This window comes from Myxine glutinosa, chromosome 14 (assembly GCF_964187855.1).
Source record: "Myxine glutinosa chromosome 14, kmMyxGlut1.1, whole genome shotgun sequence".
NCBI classification, from domain to species: Eukaryota; Metazoa; Chordata; class Myxini; order Myxiniformes; family Myxinidae; genus Myxine; species Myxine glutinosa.
Window position 1 is genome coordinate 29,262,638 of NC_136274.1, and position 14,311 is coordinate 29,276,948.

Genomic DNA, 14,311 nt, shown 5'->3' on the forward strand with positions numbered 1-14,311 from the left:
TAACCGGTTTCTGGTTAGTCGAGTCTCCATCCAATGACACAAACCCCTCTGAAATAAATGGTTGGTAACCCTGTTGAGGGCGATTTCCTACATTTGCCATTGCATTCGGAGTTGTACTTGTCCGACTCCGCTCCTGATTTTTCCTTCCCATAGCATAACATCGGGACATCAAGTGTCCAGGTTTATTGCAAAAAGCGCAAGTAGGCCCAGAGGAGAAACTCGTGGTTTGTCTCGAGCCCCCCGGAGGATAAGTCTGCCTAGGAACTGTTGTCTTCTGATTTCTAGAAGTCGTAGTATCAGAGTGGTCCTCATAGTCATCTCGAGGCCGTCCCCCTGAATCTTCGTTCTCCGCACCAGATGTATCATAACTCTCCGTGTGAACTCTAGGCGGGAAGTTAGGTTTATGAACCTCATCCTGTGTGTTAAAGCATAGTCATCTGCCATGGTTGCTGCCTCATACAACTTTGGTACTTTCCTTTCCTACAGATGTACTTTAATGTCCTCGTGGACACATTGTTGGAATTCCTCGACCAGGATCAATTGTCGCAATAGTTCGAAGTCTTTCCCAACCCCTTTTGAATCACACCACCGATCAAACATGGTTTCTTTCATTCTGGCAAACACCACATGGGTCTCACTTTCCCTCTTCCTGGCATTCCGGAATTTTTGCCGGTAAGCTTCAGGGACCAATTCATAGGCTTTGAGAATGGTTTTCTTCACTATCCCATAATCTGCACATTGGTCAATCGGTAAAGCCGAATAAATATCTTGAGCTTTACCCACCAGAACACTTTGCACTAACATGGTCCAGGACTCCTCAGGACATTTTAGCATTTGAGCCACTTTCTCAAAGTGTAAAAAAAACTTGGCTACCTCCTTTTCATTGAAGAGTGGAACCAGCCTAACATGTCTGCCAACATCCCAGGTGTTCTGACTAGGTGTCGAACCAGTCAGCATGGATGGTACCTCTCCCCGTTTTCATTAAATCCAGCTCCTTGAGTTTAATTTCCTGCTGAAGCGCCGAGTCCCATTCCCTTAACTACCTTTCGGCTTTTCTCTCCTCTGCTTTTTTCCCTTCTACCCTTTCTTCGAGTTCTCTTGCAGCTCTCCTTTCCTCTGCTTTTTTTCTCTTCTAACCTTTCCTGGAGTTCTCTTTCCTGTGTTTTTAACCTTTCCTGGCTCTGCAATTGCATCTCCATTTTTTGGAGCTCCACATTTTCTTGTTCTTCTGGTAACCAATCCAAGGCTCCCTCTTTCCATGTTCATTGAAGAGTGGAACCAGGAATCTCTTCCACCAGAGATTCTATCACCAATCTCTGCATTCCTCATACTCGCTCGGACCTCCAAGCTAAAATGTCTGGCCAATACCAAGAGTTCCGATTTTAATAATGCTCGGAACTGTGCCTTACTAGGGGTCACTGCAAACTTCTCTGCGTCAAACTCCATGGTGACTATCCGTTAGCACCTGTTAACCTTCACACAATAAATTTCCAAAAAAAAACAAAAATATTCTTTCTTTTTTTTTTTTTGAAAAAAATTGGGAATGTTGGAAAATATTCCAAAATTGGAAAATTTTGGAATGCTAGGGAATTCTTTCCCAGACGAAATTTAAGGAATTGAATCCACCGTCCGAGATTTAGGGAATTTAATCAGCAAAGCCGAGTCCCCAATTTTCCACAGTACAAACCCCCAATTTCAATCTGGGTCAATCCCAAATGGATGTTTTTTTAGAGAATTAGATCCCGGACAAAGACCCAATTTCGAGCCCACGAGTCAATTGGACGAGCCCCCAATTTCTGTTACGTGTTCCTCCCGGACCTCCTGGTCTCGGAGGTATACCTCCGAACCCCGAAAGGAGCCATGGCAGAAAAATATGTTATCCTGTGTCAAAAAGCACTGGTGAAACCACACCAATTGCAAATAATACAAACACGAATAATACAAACAAATATTGTATTAAAAATCACACAAAAATAACAGTACAACAATAATAGGAATCAAGAGTACAATCAATATCTCCTATGATGGTGCCATCCGCTAACATGCATAAGGTAACTCACTGTGCTCCAAGTGAGTGGAAAAGAAGCTTCCCCAGTGTCTCTATATTCCCGTCTTCGAGCTCAGAGTTGGTCCCCTCCAGTAATCAACGGAACGATGTTGAATCGAAACCAGAATCTCGTTCAGAGGACAGGCACAGACACGCCGCCCAAAACGGCACAACGGCGCACGCGGGCCCAAAGCGGAGAAAATGGTCACGTGGTTAAAGCGCCACAAAGGCGCACTCACGGCGACTGGGAAATCGAAAGGCACCCTCCAGGTATGAACTTTCACTGTTCATGGTCGGCGAGCCACAAAGTAATCGTCAAAAGCCTCGGTGCACACACACACACACACACACACACACACACACACACACACACACACACACACACACACACACACACACCACAGATACGTCTGAAAGCGGTGGAAACGGTTGACGAAGCAAGGAAAGTTTGCTCGACGCGCGAAGCGCACGTCAAAATGGCCGACGGCTCGTGGTTCTCGAGTCGTCACGACTCAGCGATGATTCTTCGGAATCTAACGCCAAACCTGACACGCAGGATGATCCATCACAGCGATAACAACTTTATCGCAGGAATTCCTTTTTCCCAGGAAACCCAAAGTACGTGACTCTTGCTCGACAACGTTCGTTGCAGACCGCAAAGCAACCAGCTTCTTCTCCGACTCTCTCGCTCCGCCCTCTTCTCTCTCCTCTGCCGTCGTCTTCCGGTTCGGTTTCCGGTATCATTTAAAGTTAGCCTTTTTAACTTTAGATAACTGTTCATGAATAATAACCCTTTTGAGAATAATAATAGTACTGTCAGGGAATAAATATTCATATTGACAGTATTGCTAGAATATATCTCAATGTGATCTTGTGTAAAGTGGAATATGTTTTACTTACAAATGAGCACAGAGCAATATAATTCAAGACAGAATGTGTAATGCACTGGGACTGCCATCTGTGTCTATCAATTTAGCCTGTGTTCCATAGATGGAACACAGGCTGCAAATTCCCCCTCAGCAGGTCAGAGCATTTGACCTCTTGAACAGAAATAAAGTGGTGCTCTCAGTCTCCCAAAATAGAGGGGTGGCCAAAAGAGCCAAATAAAGGCTTTTGAATGAAGGAGTCTGGGCCTTTAAAACCAAGAGAAAGTTGCATTGGAGCAGCAGAGAACTGGGAGAGTGATGGAGAAGAGTAGACTGGGAGCAGAGAACTGGGAGAGTGATGGAGAAGAGTGGACTGGGAGAGAGAACTGGGAGAGTGAACTGAAGAGGAGTGAAAACTGAAGACCAGTTGAACTGATCAACCAACTGGAGATTGTCAACAACTGAACGAGCTTCAAAAGACCTACAGACCGAGCTTCAACCAAGACCTACCAAACGAGCTTCAACAAAGACGAACAAAGACTCATTAAAGATCTCGGCTTAGTATACAACAATTCTCAAGTATACAACAAATTCTGAAAAGTGAATAAAACATTGATTTTGCTAAACCGAGTCTCTGAAGTTTTACTAACATAACACCAGAAATTGTTAATAATTCTCCAAGAAGTGGTGGCCCGTAGGGACTCAACTGCCCAGGTGAAACAAGGTAAGCTTTTGTTTGTTATCTGTGTAGTCTGATGTTAATGTGCGCAAATAGTTCAGTGTTTGAGTTTTGTGTGTTTGTTGATGTGTGGAAGGAAAAACACGAGGCCTTTAACAGGTTTCAGAAAGCATGACGATTTTTTTCTCTTTTTCTTCCAAAATTTATGTATACGCATTTTCAGGGATGGTGCCATGGATCGTCACAAAGATCCACTAAAGCCTTTTGTCTTTAGAAAAGGTGCTGTGCTTTCATGAAGGACCACTGATATGGTATATACTGTAATTATTGTACGATTTTTAATTTCAGAAGTCATGACGAAAAATTTTTTTTAAATAATGATAAATTTTTTTATTTTTTTCTCTGTAATTTGAAATTTTTTTCGGTACATTCTACGAGTGCAAAGAGCCACTAACGTATCCCGGGACGTTAGCGAAAAAGGGTGCTGCATTCGTTCAGTCATGCAAATATTTGATTTTATGCGTTATTTCAGTTCAATGGTCTGTGTTACATATCTCCTCATTCCTTTTGTATGATGATTCGAATTTGCTGGGTTCCTACGGTTGAGACTTATATAATATTTTTCCTGTGGTGAGCCTCGTTTTGATGTGGTCACGAGGGATGAGTCGATATGCTCTCGCACGAGTGGAACAGCGTTTTTTAAGCGATTTTTAATGCGATTAAAAGCGATTTTTAAAGCGATTTTACAGTAACAAAGCGATTTTATACAGCATTGTACAGTAAGCCAAATAATGGTAAAATCGGCTGGCTCGATTTTAAGTCATAAAAAATTCCATTGTGGCACAAATATGGGTTTTTGTACCTTCATAAGAGTTAATTCAAAGCGGTTTGGACGCACGTCTGCATTTTATGCACATTTATGTGTGTGATTGGCCAAATGTGCTCTTATGAACACAAGAAATTGTAATCTTATGCATTATGATGTTCTGACAGGGATGACTTGATGAAGTGCACCATCAATTCATTTTTCCCATGTAGGACAGTAATGTAATTTTAATTTCTAATGTAATGTTTGTAATGCAACGTAATTTAAATAAAAAAAAAAATAAAGTTTCCGTATCATCTCCAAGTAAGACATGCACACACTTATGCCAGTAATTGTATCCTGCCAGTGGAATGCGTGCAGGCAGGTTGCCCATGGCAACCGTTTGGTGTTGTGTCCTGGGTCCCGCACACTTCTACATATGGGATCAGAAGCGATTTTAATGTAACCTCTTTCACCTTTTCTTGCCCTACACCCCCCAACCTTCCCTCGCCCTTTCCCCCTCCCTCCTTCCGCCCCCCCCTATCCAAACCCCCCATTTTTTCTTCCCTTCTGTATCCCTTCCCCCTTCCTTTTTTTCTCTCCAAACTTACTTTTACCTGTATATTTACATCCTGAGTAGAGAAAAAATATATATATTTTTAGGATTTTTTATGGCGGCGGCCATCTTGGACCACAGCTAAAAATCCTTCAATCAAGATGAAATTTAATGAGAGCCAATCCCATGCTACTGTGATCCGTAATCTCTAAAAAAAAAATAGAACCATCGAATGTACCTTTGATCATTTTATATTTCATCTGTCTTTTAAGATTTTAAAAAGGGAATTTATTGATATAAGATACTATGACATTTGACAAGGCAATTAAATGGAGGGAAACCAATGATGAAATATATTGTGATCTGGTTATACATGAATGAATTTACATGTACATGAATTTGTTGACCCCAACCCAATCCTAACCCTAACTTCATTCTACCATTATCCACCCCCTCCAACTCATATTATATTACTGATTGTATGAGGCATGTATAGGATCGTTGATTGTATGGGATTGAATGGGATTGCATATCCCATATGGATCCCATGTTGATTTAGCATATCACCTCATTAAGTGGCTTTATGTGTTTTTGTGTGTGTGGGTATGTGTTTTTCATTCTCATTTTAAATTTCTCCCTCTCCCTAAAAAATATGGCCCCATAGTGTTAAAGTGATGAGTGCCATGATACGACACAGTTGGAATGGTTAAAATAATACACAGATGAGTGTATGATTTGCACCGAAGGTTGAGAGGGACAATAGTATCCATCATATAACCTTTCACAGCCTTGTAAGGGAGAATAAGTGCAGCCAATCATACACAGTTATTTTTAGAAAAATACAATGAGTGTCGTATTTCGCACAGTATTAATACCCCTAAGGGTGCCCCGCCCCACCCCTCCCCCAGCCTCATTCCTCCCTTGGTATTCTGCCACTTCTCCTCCTCCCTTCCCCACCCTTTCCTCCCCTCTTTCCTCCTCCTTTCCTCCTCTTTTGTTTCACTTTTACCTGTTTCCCTTTTCATAGTTCTTATTGTTTTCTCTCATTGTTGATGATGTTGATGAGATTCATGTTTGTCATATTTTGATTATTGATGTTCATTCTCAAATTTTTTTAATGATAACTGTTTCGTTGTTGATTATACCACGTGGATGTATTGATACAGGTAATGCTTGTCTTCTGCAATGGATGATTATGGTAGGATTATGAATTTCTATTCACTGGTACACATTTCAGGAATCTTACACCATTTTAATTGTCAAGAACTTTGAGTGTCTTTCAAAGTGAGACATGGTGGGTGACACATGACATGACATGTGACATCACATGACGTGTGACACGTGTGACATGTGGCACGTGACATGTGCGACATTGCCCAATGAACTGGTTCATATCTGTCTGATCAATTTGGTTGATTGTCTCACAAATGAAGGGTTGAGTTCCCTTCAGTGGTTGTTAAACTTTAATTTGTGATATGATGACCACACAGGATTGAAAAAATATGTCAGATATGATCCAGAGGCAGAACGGTGATTTGTCAACTGACGGCAGATATGGGTCAAACGGTGACGACCGATGCTCATATTCCCCGTCAGTGGATGGAATTGTTTTGGCAACATTGGGAAAAGGTTTAGGTATAAAGTAATGTTGATCCCATATCATAGTTCAGTATCAGACATTGGTTTCAATTCGGTATCAGACTGATAAATGTGAATTTGGATATTATCATTTATATTATTTTATTATATATTATTATTAGAATTTTATTGATGAATATTGATAAATTGATTGAAATTGCATAATTGAATTGATTCTGATTCTGATCCGATTGATCTGATTGATTTTGATCTGATTAATTTAATCTGATCTGATTTTATTTAAATTTAATTTAAACAAGTCAATTGATGGATGAATAAAAAGTGCGGTCTCAAGAAAGACGCTTTGAGACATTTGCAAAACATCAATGTGCAGACAACCTGGGACGATGAGCGAGGTGGTGAGTCTAGTGGTTATTTGTTATATTATGTGGTTATTTTTGTTTGACCCCCCCTTAACAGGACTTACTGATCCAGACTCATCTGCAACACTGATCAGTGAGATTGGGGTGTGGGAAAGCCACAGGACAGGGGGACTCTCTGGAAATCACCTGAAGTCATCAAGTGGACAGGTGGAGAGATACTTCCTGGAAGACCACAGAGTAGAGCTTATCGGAATAAGCTAGACAACAACGCATTCAACGCTACTTTGTATAAGGTGGAACAAACTTCTGAGATTTTTGCAGTACACACAGTTGATAGTGGGTACAGGTGTAGTCCGATGTGTAGTCCTAGTAGTTATTTGGTACATTGAGTAAGTATAGAGTGTTACTCACACACAGGCAAAATGGGAAGTGGATTCTGCAAGATTAAACAAGGTCAATTGGATTTGAGTCAAAGAGGTGCTTGTATCAGCTCCATGTATCAGAAATATGGGGCAGAATCACTTAAAAATGTGGAATCCTGGCATGAATGGAGAAAAGGACGAATAAGGGAATTCCCACAGGATGGCACTTTTGATAGAAACGTATTGGCAACACTCAGATAAGAATTGGAAGCAAGAGGGCGACAGAAGTTCAAAGTGGATTGGCAACCATTCTATTACTGGGACGCTGAATCTAGGGACAGGGAGATCACACAGGGAGATCATGCGAGACAAATGAACTGGAAGACGAAACTCCTCCACCTTATCGGAGACATATTGTATATCAGCCACAGGTAGTGCCTGTACCTGTACCTGCCGAAAGACCAGAACAGAGGGCAGCGATTGGTTCTAGTCAACAGAGGACAGGTGAAAGACGTGACCCCTTTGAGGTAACTACCCAAGAGGGTGCAATTGGGGCACAGGAACCGACTCAAAGTGGGCAAACGATGCAACCAGCTGCTATACCTTTATCATGCTCTCCATTTCACCATACAAGGAGTAAGGGTCGTGTGATAAATGCCAATCAATCTAACGACCAATGTGATTGGCTAATGAATGATCAAAAGTTGACTCTCTCACAAGGAGGGTTTGAGCAATGTGGTGTTATGAATTTTCCTCAGCGGCAATTTCCAGGGGCAAATCAGCAACAACCAGATCTGATGTATAGACCATGGCAGGTACATCAATTGAAGGCATTGCAGAGTAGTATGCCATCTATCAAAACAGATCCACTTCAATTTGCGGAGGAACTGCGGTTAATTGTGGAAACTCAGTTGCCCACTGCAAGACACATGGAAATACTTTTAAAATGGTTAATTCCTAATACCACCACTTTGAGGAACTTAATGCGTGAGGCCAACTGGGTAAATACGGAAGATGGACAGGTAGACATGCCCACGGAGGCTAGAACGGCACAGATCAATAAATTGATAGAGGCCATCAAAAAAAAAAAATTGCCACCAGTGACGGATTGGAACAAAGTGGTTACATGCAAGCAGAAAACAGGCGAAGATGCTAGCGATTATTTGGACAGATTGCGAGATGTTTTCCGACTATATTCAGGCATAGACCGGGCACAAATTGACAATGCCTTAAAACCCCTTTTTTATCAATGGTCTATTGCCCAAATTGAAGAGTGAAGTGGAAAGACAATGTATTGCTTGGGAAGGCAAGCCAATGCAAGAAATATTGAATTACGCCCTGCATCATCAGCGGATTCAAGCCAGGAATAGTGCTGTAAATGCCGAGAAATTGATGCAACTACAGACTCAAGCCCTGATGACTACGAATCAACGCAATAGGTTTTCTGGGCAACAACGCAACAATGCAGTAGGAGATAACCAGGGGCAACTCAGGGATCTGGAGAGGCAGCCCAGCGATACAAGTGAACAGGTGGACAAACCCGCCAATGACAGACATCGATGTTTTAATTGTGGAAATATGGGACACTGGAAACGACGTTGTCCATATTCAAATAGGAAGACTAGTTCATAGGACGAACCAAGATCAAGGGTACCAGTGCTTACCGGTACCTCAGATAACGATTAGGCTTTCATTGCTGCAGATCCCAAATGACGACAGGCCCCAACAGATTAAATCATAAGACCAACATGAATAATTGTTCATGCTTCTTGTCTCAAAATTTTTTTTCGGAGCAAGAATGAATTTTACTTTTGCTTATTAGCGAATTAATAATTAATTGATTAAATGCCAAAATTTGATTTTTTTGGAACATGAATTAAACGATCCAGACTTAGAGTTCATTCTGGAAGCCTCATATTTGCCAATTATAAATGTGGTTTTAGGGAGCATTTTGGGAAAAACAATTTTAAAAATTTTTTTTACAAAAGTATGCTACATTGCTTTGCAAAATTTTTTGGAAAACCAAGTGACACGCGTCACATGATCAGCAGGTGGGCATTTTGGACTATTTTTTGCATGCTCATAGGTCAGTGGTCGACTGACATGTAAATAGAGGTGTTGTAAAATTTGTACAATTTGTAAATTTGTAAAATTTGGATAAATTATTGTAGGACCAAAAAGGGTACTTTCAATGTGACATTATAGGGGTTTTCTAAAAAAAAAAATAAACTTTTTGTCTATTTGTGTATTAGCGTTTCTAACATTAAAAGATAAATTTTACGAAATTGAAATGACAATTGACACCCATCTTGATCTGTTAATGATGGTTCAAATGCAAACAAATTTACATAATGCTTGGGTTTGTGTATGTTTGTGTGTCAATGTTTTTGGTTGTGTGTCAATCTTACAAGAATATCCAGAAAATTCGTAAAATAAAATAGGAATATAATTTGATTATGATCATTATCTCTTTTGTCAAGGGCGATGAAATATACAGATTTGATGTGCTAGGTTATGAGCAGCCATTAATTAATAGTAAAATTGTGAGTAATTTTGGGATTCCATTTTTGATAGAATTTATATGAGAATAACAGCTATTTATGGATAGGAGCTTCATAAACAAAATGAGTACAAAATTAGCCAAATTTGGAAGTGGTCTTACACTGACTTTCCAGAGTACTCTGCTCATGGATTTTTACATATATAAACTTGACCTTTATCAGCATATAAATTGTGCTGTATGTATGGATGTATCTTAGGCATAGACGATATGGGCAGATAGTAAAGACAATTTTGTTGAATTGAACTATTGTGAGTTTTACAACAAAATGCATTGTGAATCTTAAAACCAAGGGGCAGACGTGAACGCGCTGTTATGTTTTTTACACTCAGATGTTTTTTGTTTGTTATGTTTTTACATTTAGAACACGATGTTACGTGTACCTGCAACATATTTTGTTAATCTGCCACACCTATATTGGCATACTGGTGTCAGTAGTATTCACTGAGTTGCATAGAAAATGGAGGAGCAACTTTTAAGGGAGTATACAACCATGTATTTGGATATTTTCCACAAAAGTAGGGGTTTCAATGAGTGGTAGCTGTACACATGGGATTTATCAAATTAAGTTATGCAGTTTAAACAAAGTTACTGGTAAACAGAAGGGAAATGGATAGTAAATAAATTCTTCAATGCTGGGTAAATTTAATGAGATATTACAAAGACTTATAAGAGCTACTGTTCTTCCTTATAGCAGTGGGAAAAGAGTGAATTAGAACCAAATGAATCTATAAATGAATGTGATAGGGATAATATCCTCAATTTGTGTTACTTATTTGATTGTGGGTAAAGAAATTATTTTATCGTAATGGATTGATAACAGCAGCCTGCAATGTCCTGAGAGTGTGCATCCATGTAATTAGAAATCCCAGATTTGTTTTTACAAACAACATTTGGTAGAGGTCTTATGTCGACGAGCACTTACTTGGTAGAAAAAAAAGGTACTGCATGTTGGCAGCCACTTTTGCGGCCATTAAGGCCAAACACGTTGAGAGAAAATTGTCGTTCAATACGTAATTTACACATGGCTATTTGTAAAAGGGAAGTTGTTGCGATGGGAAACATTTCTGAAGGTTTATTACAATGTTATAATATGACATGTGTCAAGGCACACTATTGGATGGGAAATTTAGATCTGGTTATAGAATGAATTTGCTGACCCTTGGAAGTTAATTCTTGGCAATTGATTGTTTTACTAGTATTTTGAGTTCACATTGGAAATAGTTTGGTAGAGCTTTGTCAAAACCTATGGTTGTGGTATTTTGGAACGAATTCACAGATCATAGGAAGTTGATAACAATAGAAATAAATATGGACCCCGGGAGATAGGGGCATCAGAATAAGGCAAATAATCAGATTTATGTTATATATTAAGGGATTTTCTTTAGTCACATTTTAAGAAGTTGTTAGTTTGGTATATAATGTTAAATGTCATTGACATAAATGAGGGCATAACAACTTGTTGTGAACTATGTCTGTTTTACACGATCGATGAACTCATATCACCACGAGTTACGCTGTTAAAGAAAAAAAAAAAAAAAAAAAAAGCGGGGAGGACTATGCTAATAACACATTAGGCATAGTTTGCTTGTTTGCAAGAATTCTTGGGAATTAGATATTCCTGTTTGTGATTTAAATCATATATAATCATTATTAATGCATTTATTTTCTTTGAGTTGAGTTACAACACCTGCATGTGTTAAATTTTTTGAATTATATGAACTTGAAAGCAATTGTGGATGCTATTCTTAGTTTTAGTAGTGAAAAAACACATGTCTGATTTGAATATTATTCGTGTGAAGTTGTTATAAAATATAGTGATTTCATGTTACGATGTACCCCATCTGATTCAATCTGTGTGGAGAGCAGATATAAATGTGGCTAAGTAAAGGAAAGACAAGACCACATCCCAAATGGAGTGATAACGACATCTGGGAAGAAGTTTGAAAAAGGAAAATTTGTGAAAATGAAGTTAATCTTGGCATACACCCTCTTTCTCAAAGAATGATGAAGAAATGCTCCTTTGGAAGATGGATGTTTACCTTCACCAAGGGAAAATTATGTGACCATTTGTCTGGGTCACACTGCAACATATGGAAAAGGGCGATCACTTACTTGTGTTTAAATACCTCGAACATTCATCACATCAGCAATTGCAGGACGACGATATTTTACCTGCAACGTTTACGGGATACGGTGACGTGTGTCATTACTTCACCAACTTCCGGGGAGCCAGCATGGAGCTGCAAGCGAACGACTGCTTTTTCCTTCACAACAGCTGTGCACGATTCTGCTGTGTGCTCCTGGTATGGACCATGGACAACTGAGTACCATGGTCCCAACATCATCATTGCGGATGCATCCGGCATCCCTGCTCTACATCTTGTTGACAAATCAACATCACATCAACACTTGCTCCATGCTCACGATGTGTGAGGAGGCAAGTCGACTACAACTGGATGGAGGCCTTGTTCAAATCTACTATGGCTCACAGCAAGAGTGGCAAGGATGCTGCATGGAGAGCAGGGTCAGTCTTTGACTCTGCCCAGCTATCACAACAGCGGAAAATCCTATGCAAATAGTGAAGGTGTGATGAAGACAACAGGAGAAAATTGTTTTATGCTAAAATTCCAAACACAAGTGATCCGCCCCTTTTTTCAAACAAAGAAAGTCAATATTTGATTAAAGGCAAACATTTTGCCAAATGTTGCAGATGCTTTATTATTTTGATGAACTGAAATTATTGCGTTTTGGTGAAGGTGAAATGTTTTTGTGACCTTTATGCAAATGAGTTGAATTGAATTATCAACACAGAAAGAGTCAATGAACAAGGAAATGTATTGTGATCAAAATTCTTCCAGAATGACGGTGTATGCCTTAGGAAATTGAATTACCAGATTAGTGTTATGAATATTTAAATGTGGTAATGTTTAGATTAATGGTTAATATAAACATAAATGAAAAACTGGGGATTGTCAGGGAATAAATATTCATATTGACAGTATTGCTAGAATATATCTCAATGTGATCTTGTGTAAAGTGGAATATGTTTTACTTACAAATGAGCACAGAGCAATATAATTCAAGACAGAATGTGTAATGCACTGGGACTGCCATCTGTGTCTATCAATTTAGCCTGTGTTCCATAGATGGAACACAGGCTGCAAATTCCCCCTCAGCAGGTCAGAGCATTTGACCTCTTGAACAGAAATAAAGTGGTGCTCTCAGTCTCCCAAAATAGAGGGGTGGCCAAAAGAGCCAAATAAAGGCTTTTGAATGAAGGAGTCTGGGCCTTTAAAACCAAGAGAAAGTTGCATTGGAGCAGCAGAGAACTGGGAGAGTGATGGAGAAGAGTGGACTGGGAGCAGAGAACTGGGAGAGTGATGGAGAAGAGTGGACTGGGAGAGAGAACTGGGAGAGTGAACTGAAGAGGAGTGAAAACTGAAGACCAGTTGAACTGATCAACCAACTGGAGATTGTCAACAACTGAACGAGCTTCAAAAGACCTACAGACCGAGCTTCAACCAAGACCTACCAAACGAGCTTCAACAAAGACGAACAAAGACTCATTAAAGATCTCGGCTTAGTATACAACAATTCTCAAGTATACAACAAATTCTGAAAAGTGAATAAAACATTGATTTTGCTAAACCGAGTCTCTTGAAGTTTTACTAACATAACACCAGAAATTGTTAATAATTCTCCAAGAGTACATAATATCAGAAATATGTCAAGTGGGTGAAAACCACAACGGAAGTTACGAATCCGTAACAGAAGGAATATCACAGAAGGCTGTCCTGGATATTGGCCATGATGGAACATTTGCATCATACCAGACCATTCTGGTCTTGGAGAGCGAAGAAGTCGGGAGGTTTTCCATAGAATGTCAAATTGAGATGTCGGATCATCCGCTGCCGTGTGTACAAGTGGCAGATAGGTGAGTGGTGGCATCATTGCAGGGATACGGAAGTACTCAATGTTTATACGGCCAACTGCAGCAATGTCCGAAGCTGTAACAGACACTTTGGGGACAGGTCTTGAGGTCTTTATTTGTGGTGTAACAGTAGCTATGATGCCCATGTCATGAAATGTCCCGGTGCCATCTAGTGTTGCTATGTTATGGTCAACATTGTCCGCAATATACTGGATGCATTGTTCTTGAGTAAAGAGTGTTAGAGTTAGAGTGTTATAATTATAATTAGAGTATTTATTTATTATTTATTAGAGTATAATTATAATTATAATTAGAGTGTTATAATTATTATTTCATTGCTATTACTAACTTCTATAATTACAGATTGGTGGCCATATTGGATTATGCAAATTAGACATATTTCCCATGTTGGGATTGCTTGGGACTTTTAGTATGTTGTTCTGGGGACCTTGTAGAAATGCATTGTGGCAAAATAAATTCTGTTGCAATTTGTTCCAAGTTGAGTGAAAAAATGGGCTAGATTGCCTGGGCCAATAACGGG